The sequence below is a fragment of the Crocodylus siamensis genome, chromosome 5, assembly GCF_052110815.1.
Source record: "Crocodylus siamensis isolate JL-2025a chromosome 5, ASM5211081v1, whole genome shotgun sequence".
Taxonomy (NCBI): Eukaryota; Metazoa; Chordata; order Crocodylia; family Crocodylidae; genus Crocodylus; species Crocodylus siamensis.
In genome coordinates, this window is record NC_143399.1 from 19,761,875 (window position 1) to 19,771,326 (window position 9,452).

Below are 9,452 nucleotides of genomic sequence, written 5' to 3' on the forward strand. Positions count from 1 at the left end.
CTGTGTGACTGGAACAACCATGGGCTCCACACCCCAGGCAGTAATGCCAACTGTCGTGAAAACACTGTGAGATTCGGGATCTCTTAAGTCCAAATAACTCCAACTCGTGATCACCTGATCGAATCATCAGATCTCTGGATTTTACCAGCTGGTAAGTCTGTGGAGGGGAAGGGGTGCAGGGAGAGGGAAGGGGTGCTGGGGGGGAGATCAAGGTCCCCATGGTGAGGGAGGGAGTGAGGCAGGAGCAGGGGCTGGAGCAGGCATGTGGGGGGGGAAGGGAGCACACCCTGGGGGGTGGTATGTGCCCGCTGCAAGCTCAGGGATCTGCCGTGCGACACCAGCGTGCTCCCTGCTGCTGGGTGGTCAGGGGACATGCTGAGTGGCCAGCACATCCCTCATTCCCTGCCCACCCGGCGGGCGGCAATGGCATTGCACAGCTGAGCTCCCAGAGCAAAAGCAGCAGGGCTCAGAGCCCAAAACCTGCAGCCCACCTCTGTCCCACAGGGTGGAGGCACTTGCCCCCCATGCCTCCCCATGAGTGTGCACAGCTGCAGCTCTGCCCCTGTGCCTCTGGCCACCTGTCCCAGCCCCACGGCCCTATTCATGCCAGCCCCTGCTCCTCCCCATCCCTTCCCTGCCAGATGCTGTGTCCCTGCGTTTGCCCCTCACTCCCAAGCCACAGCCCCCCCGCCCCAGCCTTACTAAAGCCCCCCAGTACCCCACATCCTGCCAGTGTGTGGGGACCCTCCCCACCCAGGCTCCAAACCCCACACACACCCATAGCCCCCCACACCTTCACTAATAACACCCCCCCTCCCGCACACACATATGCACTTAAAAAATAGCATCTCATGATTTACATGCCAATTTCTTGATTTTTTTAAGTTCGTCTCATGATTTTTGGCTCAATGGGGTTAACAATACTGCCCAGGTCAGAGCAGGGATGAAGCTGGAGCCACGGAGAGGTGGCAGGTGGGAGCGGGCGCAAACAGCTGCTGTGGCTGCAACTCTGACCTTGGGTCAGAGCCTGAGTCTGACCCCTTACCCTAGCTTGTATTCAAATCCAAGACTACCCCCCACTCCAGTTAAATGGGTGAAAAAGAACCTCATTTTGGATTCAAGTAAATATGGTATTACTTTTAGAAAGGAACAGCTGTTTTCCCAATCTCAGCTCTAGAAGGCCAGAAGTCTATGCTGTATTTCATAGATTTCATAGACATTAGGGCTGGAAGGGACCTCAGGAGATCATCGAGTCCAGCCCCCTGCCTGAAGGGCAGGAAGTCAGCTGGGGTCATAGGATCCCAGCAAGATAAGCATCCAATTTACTCTTGAAGGTGTTCAATGGAGGTGCTTGAACCACCTCCGCTGGCAGACTGTTCCAGACCTTGGGGGCTCGGACAGTAAAGAAATTCTTCCTTATGTCCAGCCTGAAACGGTCTTGCAGAGTTTATGACCGTTCGACCTAGTCATCCCTTGGGGCGCTCTGGTGAACAAATGTTCCCCCAGATCCTGGTGGTCACCCCTGATAAACTTGTAGGTGGCCATCAGATCACCCCTGAGCCTGCGCTTTTCCAGGCTAAAGAGTCCCATGGCTCTCAGCCTGTCATCATAAGATCTGTTTTCCTGACCTCTGATCATGCGCGTGGCTCTCGTCTGGACTCTCTCAAGCTTCTCCACATCCTTTTTGAATTGTGGAGCCCAAAACTGGACGCAGTACTCCAGCTGCGGCCTCACCAAGGCTGAGTACAAGGGGAGAATGACGTCCCAGGATTTGCTCGAGAAACATCTATGGATGCAAGCCAGCGTTTTGGTCGCTGTACGTGGAGCACGTCACAGGCCACTGCCAGTACACCAACCCCTCCAGACGAACTGCCGCCGGACCGGACCCAGAGGACACCGCCGCCTGAACCGCCCCCCCGCTTCACTTCGCATCGAGAGGATTTTGCCACCATGGATGACCCCGCCCCACCCGAAGAGGACCCCCGCGATCAGACTTTATGGACTGAGACGCTTTCTCCGAGCCACTTCCTCCAACATTGCGGACCACTGTAACAGGTTTCTGTGTATCTATCTCCTTTCTCTCTGTGTCGTGACCACCCCACTTCCCCCTTCCCCCATCCCGCCACCCCTGGGCTTAGTTGGCTAACATTGTATCGCTTGTAACCTAGTCACGTTCTCCTCCTCTCCCCCATCCCTCTATTGTTAGTCCCTCGCTTGGGCATTTTGACTTTTATTAGATGTTTTGGATGAGGAATCCAGAAAAAAGATGACAAAGCTGAGATGGAAATACAATCTGCTTTCTGAATACCCCTCACTTCTAGAAAAACTTGTATCATCCAATATTTGCCTTACATTTGTGCTCTGTAGTTTTACAATGGAAATGTTGCTTGCTAGCTTTGTTGTCATTTATTCCTGGTCATGGTCTGCAGTGACTGTACAAGGAAGTCTCAGAGTACTGTTTCCAATAACCAGCGGTTCTTTGCAAGCCGAGTAAACAATGTACGCAGTTCTTCTATTAAGCCTGAATCTTGCAAGTTGTACAGACCCATAGGTAACATCTATTACATAACTTCTGGTGTCAATAAGAGGCTACTCTGATGCAAGTTTTCTAAAATGTATTTAATAGAATTGCATTGTTTTATTTCTACAGCGTTGAAATGTGCCATTAAAAGTCTGTAAAGGACTAAAAGGGAGAATAATTCTTTCTGTAGCCTGTGACCATGTCTTTGAGCATTTTTACAGGTGCAAGCGCCGCAGCACCGTGCGCTTTGGAAAGTGCCTGGCACTGCAATGCTTGCAGTTGTATACATGGTGAAACGTGCATCAGAGCTGAGAAAATGGCGGTGGCGCACTTTTGAACTAAAACACACTGGAGGTGCTTTAGTTCAAAAGTGCACTGCTGCCATTTTCTGTGCACTGACACATTTCATCACTTATACAACTACGTGCAGCGCAGTACAGCTGAATATTAATCGAGTCAGCTCTGAAGCAGTGGATCTGTGGTGCGTATGTGTATACAGGCCCTGTGATCCCAGAAGCTAAGCAGTTGTGTGCCCGGCCAACATTCATGTGGGAAATGACTAGGAATGTGAATTGCTACACACCAAGCAGTTTTTGTTGACCACAGAAAATAGACAGATGAAAAGACTTCATTCAGTAACTTTTTTTTTTTAAATTAATCCATTCCGGAAAATTCTGAAGCAAGGACAGTTACCTATCAAATCCTGCAGAGCGGTTAGAGAGAAAAGCTTTTCATAACGATACTTTCAGTACCGCAAAACCACGCAAATTAAACCTAAAGTTGTAAAGAGAGAACTACTTTGACTTCTAGATCGCACACATCTCTCTCACAGTAGATGGGATCTACACCAAGTCCATTTTCTGATCATGTGTTTGCACTTTTAATTTTTATGACTAATTCTGAAGCAACAACAGTTCACAGATCCTTAAGACATTTGGGTTTTCTTCTTCTGTTCTGCACTGCTGTCCTGGGCAGTAACAGTGTATGTACATAATTCATAGATGTCACGTTAAGAACCGGCCCAGGGTCCTTAAATGGCAGAATACAGCAGACTTGCTTAATGGTATTTTCTGCTTAAATTATCAACCAACCAACAATATCCCAGCCTCTTCCCTCTCCCCTTGCATTAAATGTTTGTTTTTTTAAATGCATCTAATAAACCTGCCCACCTCCAACAGGCTGTGGTGAGCTAATCTTAATTACATAAACTGCCCTTTTGAAATAAAGCTCTCAAGAAGTTGATATTTTATTTAAATTACAGATGGGATAAAAATACAAGTGCAGAGAATCTAAGGAAGTGGATTGTGAAAAATGATAAAGCGAGGCTAATGCAAGTTTATCACCTGGTGATGACACTGAAACGGATGGGTGAGCCCAAATAAGAGTCTGATGAGGAACAATGCACTACATCCTGTAACCACCAGGCCACAGATTTTAAAATGCTGAATGTGTGACAGGATTTGTTGCCGCTTATTCTGGGGGAAAGAAAGAAGATAGTGGGACTGGAAAGAAACATTTCTGCCCATGTTAGGAGCAAATGAAAAAGTGTTTTTTACAAAATGTCACACGTACCACTTCCGTAGTATGTGCCAGGTAGAAACAAGTACTTTGTTACCCATCAGCTCTGCGTTCCTGAGGGAGCCCTGGCACCCAGCTTGCTGGACTTACAAAGGACTTTTTCTATCTCCCCCGTTCCCACCCCTCATCTAACCAGAACTAAGCAGAAGAAAAAAGTTTAATAGGCATTTCGGGCTGTACATTCCCACTATGGGAAGCCTATTTAAAACTTGATTGACTAAAACTCGGTTGCCGGGTTAGGGAATGCTGAGGCGAGAGACAGTCAGAGGGGGTACAGGCAACATTTGAACAATGGTTAGGGGTTCATCACAATGTCCAGCCCACTGGACCCCTGACCACAAATGCTGTCATACTTTTCCCGGGATGACCAGTGGAAGCCCTCCCCACAAAGTTGATGAACACTCCAAGTAACAATCAACTTGCATTAAAATACTATAGTAAGATCTGAAAGTCATGCTAGGCCATCTGAGAAGCCCTTCCAGCATATCTTCTATATTCATAATAATTTCAAGGTGGCTCCTAGGTGCCTGGTTACTCCTTAAAACTTGTTTTTCCTGGTTGTTAATCAGTTTCTTGAGACGTTCCAAACCAAATAATCCCTAGTCACTGAAAAAGGTAATTAATTTAAATTGAAACTGTTTATATAACAGGATTTATATAAATCAGGAGGGTCCCAAGCCCTGTCAATTATGGCTTGGGACCCTCCTGATTCACACAATTAAAAGAATGCTTTCAAGAGGCTGGACTAAGGGTGTAAGAAAGCTGTAAAACAGCAAACTGTGTGCTTCAAGAGGGAGAAATCTCTCTGACACCATCCACTGTTGTTCTCAAGAAGCTGGGATACACAGATTGTCTCTTTTGGTCACCTGTTTAACCTTCAGCAATAGTGCTAGAAACTTTGCCTGTCAACAAACCACCCAAGTGCCTTGGAATGGTGAGATCCCAGCTCTTGCTCTCTCTCTTTCTCTACGCATAGCTTTCTGAACCTGAATTTTATTAGTTAAACTAGGTTTCCCTAAATACTCAACTGAACCAGGGTGACGTTGTAATTGTTTTTGTTTTCCCTTGCATGTCTATTACTACTAGTACCATCATAAATTTCATACTTCGCAATCAATAACTTTTACAGTCAAACTGGTGGTAACCAGGTGTATTTTTCCTTCTCTACTTCCCCTTCCCCACTTGCTTTGCAACAATGCTTTTATCTGAGCCAAAGATCTCTGTAAAGCCCCAAAATACTGTGGGGTCTGCTCATCAAGAGGCTACCAATACTAGGACAGTTACGGCAAAATATTGGGATGTGCTGACTTTGAGACACATAATGGGATCCAAATTGGCCCAAACTGCCCTAATGAACCAAATGCTGGCCCATAAGGATGTCAGCTGGATACCCAGCCGGATTCAGAGGTATTCTGTTCACCTGTGTGCTTGTGTCTGACTGCATTTTATTGTTACCTTAATGAACTGATTCCTGGCATATGAGGGTGTCAGCCTGTACATACTGATCAACCTGGCTGGGTCAGGCGTGTCATGTGTGCATGCGATTCAGTGGGTGGAGGAACCCAGCCCCGTTGAACCCAAGTCCTGCAAGATAGCTCCATTGGGGGTGAGGACTTGCAGAGGGGAGAGATACAGCTCCACATAGAAATGCAAGTAACAAAAGCAGTCCATTGATGGAATTACAAAGACCCTAGAAATGTACCCCTAATAAATGAGCACACCCCGAAGTGATGGGCAAATCTGGTAACAATTTGCACATTGAAAATGAGCCTAGCCCTTTACCTATATATAATCTTTGAAAACAAGGCAAATAAAATATCAGAAGCAGGTACAGGTGTACTGAAAATTGTGCCTAACATTTCTCCATCACAAAAATCTTCCACGGCAACTGATTTTCTTTAAAAAAAAAGCAAGCCTTTTGAATAGTTCTGTATTCACATATACACTTCACACAGCTTTTGCACTAGGTAAACATGTATGAACATAGTTCAAAGGTTAGCGTTATGCTGAAATCAGATTCTGTGCTCAATCCACAGGGGATGGGTCTGTTATTGACCCCAGCTCTTCTAATTAACTTATACATGCTGTAGTTTACCAGTTTGCCAGGGTCAGCAAATATAATGGTCACACAATTGAGGCCTCTCATCTAAAATGTGAAATGTAGTGAGCTTCCAAACCATTGTAGAAAAAGAGGGACAGAAAGAGCATGGCCGTTGTGTAAACATCATGTTAAGGAAATGCATAAATAACGTCCTGAGTCTCTGTCATACCGAAAAGATTACTCTAGGAATGATGGACAAACTTAGCTCCTTCTAAAAATAGCACCTGTTTTACAAAAGCATTTCTAATACCCTTGAAGATCAATCACTTTTTGTCTGGGATCAAAGGGAACAATTCTGGGATATGGGCTGTTATTGCTTTTAATGCAATGGCACATATCAACATGTAACATAATTACTGCTACTAGCTATTTGAGCCTCAAAGTGACAGCCCACGCTATACGCCAACTCTCGTAATTAACTGGGCTCCGTGTGAGGACACAATGAATATAATAGAGGTGATGCAATGGAAAATATTAATGATTTGTTTCTTGCATTTTACACAGGAAGTACCACTTATAGTATATTGGTCACTTAAGATGCCTGCCACTAAAGTCACACAAATGGCGCTTTGTCAAATCCCATTGGTTTCAATATTAAAATGTTTAAGACAAATTAAACATGAACTAATTTGCATAAGAACAACCTGCTCCAGCAGTGACACGCAGGGGGTACACATGCACCTCCTGACTGGCCAAACTCACCACTTAAGCGATGGGCAGGCAAGAGCTTCTGGGAGTGGCTGCAGCAATTGGCCAGTGCTTATTCTCGTAAGAGGCCACAGCAACACCCCCCCTCCCCCCCAGGATCGCCCACAATCAGCAGGACTGGTCACGGGGGGCATGTGCCCCCCCTAAGGTGGCACCAGTCGCCCATGACCTGCTCTCCAGGTGTTTGGCACCTCAATAAGGCTGGTTACTAGGGTTGCGTGAAGCTTTGGTAGCTGATTTGATTCAGAGATCTGGCCCGATTCGGGGACAAATATCTGAATTCAAATTAACCAAGTAAAAGCTCTGAATCTATTTTACAGTAGCTAGGGTCAGGAGGGACCTGAACAGATCATCTAGCCTGACCCCCTGCCACAGGCAGGAATGAATGCTGGGTTCACAAGACCCCATACAGATGGTCATCTAACCTCTTTCTGAATTTACCCAAGGTAGGGGCACAAACCACTTCCCTAGGAAATTGGTTCCAGATTCTGGGCACCCTAACTGTAAAATGTTGCCTCCTGATCTCTAACCTAAACGTATTTGAAGCATCTGAATTGTTTCAGAAAAGCTTTGGAAAAAGATTCGGCCACAGACTAAACAGGCAACTGACCGCTGCTTCCAGCTGTTGGGGTCTGGGAAGGGAAGGGGCTTGGGGGAAGGAGGGATTGGGCTGGGACAAGCTGCCAAACTGGGGCAGGGGACATGTTACTCAAGGAGGAGGACAGAGGTGCGTGGGGTGCGGCAGCGCTGGGGGATGGGGGCTCTGCCCTGCTGCTGCTTGCCCAGCCACGGCGGGTGGGGGGAGGGATGTGGTCATGGCTCACTCCAGGCAGAAGGGGGCAAGCAGCAGCAGGGCACAGTCCACATCCCACACCAGCTGGCAAATGGTGGCAGGGCAGAGCCCCTGTTCCATGCTGATGCAGGTGCAGCAGCACTGGGAGCAGGGGCTCTGGCCTGCTGCCACCCAGAGTGAGCCATGCTTGCATTGCACCCTGCCTCCCCGCATTGGCTGGGCAAGCAGCAGCAGGACATAACCCCTGTGGCTCCCCCCCGGGGGCAGAGGCAGGCAGCCAGAGGAGCCGTGGAAGAAGCCCCCATGGCTGTCCTGCCCAACCCCATACCCCACCCGCCCCCACCATCCTGGTACTTAAAAAGAGCCCTGCATTCACTGGGGAAATTAAGCCGGTTCAATTCTGCAGCTCCCTGTTCAATTTGCCTGGGAGCTGGGGCGGCTCCATTCATCAGCTCAGCCACAGTGGCCCCAGCTCCCAGACAGTGTGCAGTGCCCTGCTGCACTCATGCCATGGGGCAGCTGCCGCCTGGGTGCCAGGCAGGGGTGGCACCCTCGTTGCCCCATGCTGCACCGGGGGGGGGGGGGGCTCTGCCACCAGTGCCCAGAAGCCCCGATTGCTGCTCCTGCAGCTGGTGAGCGTAGGGCATTTTTTTTTTTGAAAGTGCTGGGGGGGGGGGGGGGGGGGGGGCTGGGCAGCCATAGGGGCTTCTCCTGTGGTTCCCCCCACCCAGGGAGAGGCAGGCACAGCTAGATACTTTATTTGGTATAACTGAGTAAAAAAGTACCTTTAAAATATATTCTCCTCAAAATCAATTTTATTTTCACATAGATCTGAACTTGTTGAGTGATAAACGAGCACTATACTTACTCCAAGGTATATACCAGATTCTGAATTACCATTTCATTTATGACGATCTCAAGATGCTTTGCTAATGGCTACTCTGCCTAACAATATCTCTGACAGGTATTGAAGTCCAAGAAGATTAATTAACATCCAAAAATCACACAGAAAACCTATGGCAGACCTAGGAAAGGAACTCTTATCTACTTCAGTAAAGTATTTCTATTTAAAGCATAGCTTTGTCTACTGCATGCAGAAAAACTCCAGGGAAACATTGACTTTAGTGTGCTACTCAGTTTTGCATGTAAGCACTTGACATCTGTTTAATGATTTCCCGAAGAGGGATGGATGTGAATTGGGGCCTTAGCCAGAAGACCTAAGACAGTCAGCAGCTAAATCAGGCCACTGAGATTTAGAAGATGAAGTTTCAACTCCAAGCTTTCTTATTGATTTGCTATGCAACTTGAATACATATAAAATACCATGTCTTTGTTTTGTGTACCCGTAACATCGTTTCCTTACGTAAAACACTTTAATACATAGCTGAGATGCACGAAGTATAAAGCATTTGTTGCCGTTAATGTTTAGGTATTTTTCATATTATCTTGTCAAACATGTTGTTGTGAATTTGTATAATGACACTTCTGCTGTACTGTACTTAATTTGTTTCAAGGTATTACTTTTAAAATCAGTGAAGACAATTATTTAAAGCAATCTGCTTTATGAAGGTGGACTGAAATATTGCATTTAAAAGTAGTCTTATTGAACTTAGGTTATGCAGCTGCTAGTCTGTAAATCATACAGCCTGGCACAGTATAACAGACCTTTGAAACTTACTAAGAAACAGAGAACTATGATAATATAGTTTAAGCTTCATTTAAAAAGATGCAGTGGAAACAGATCATCATGG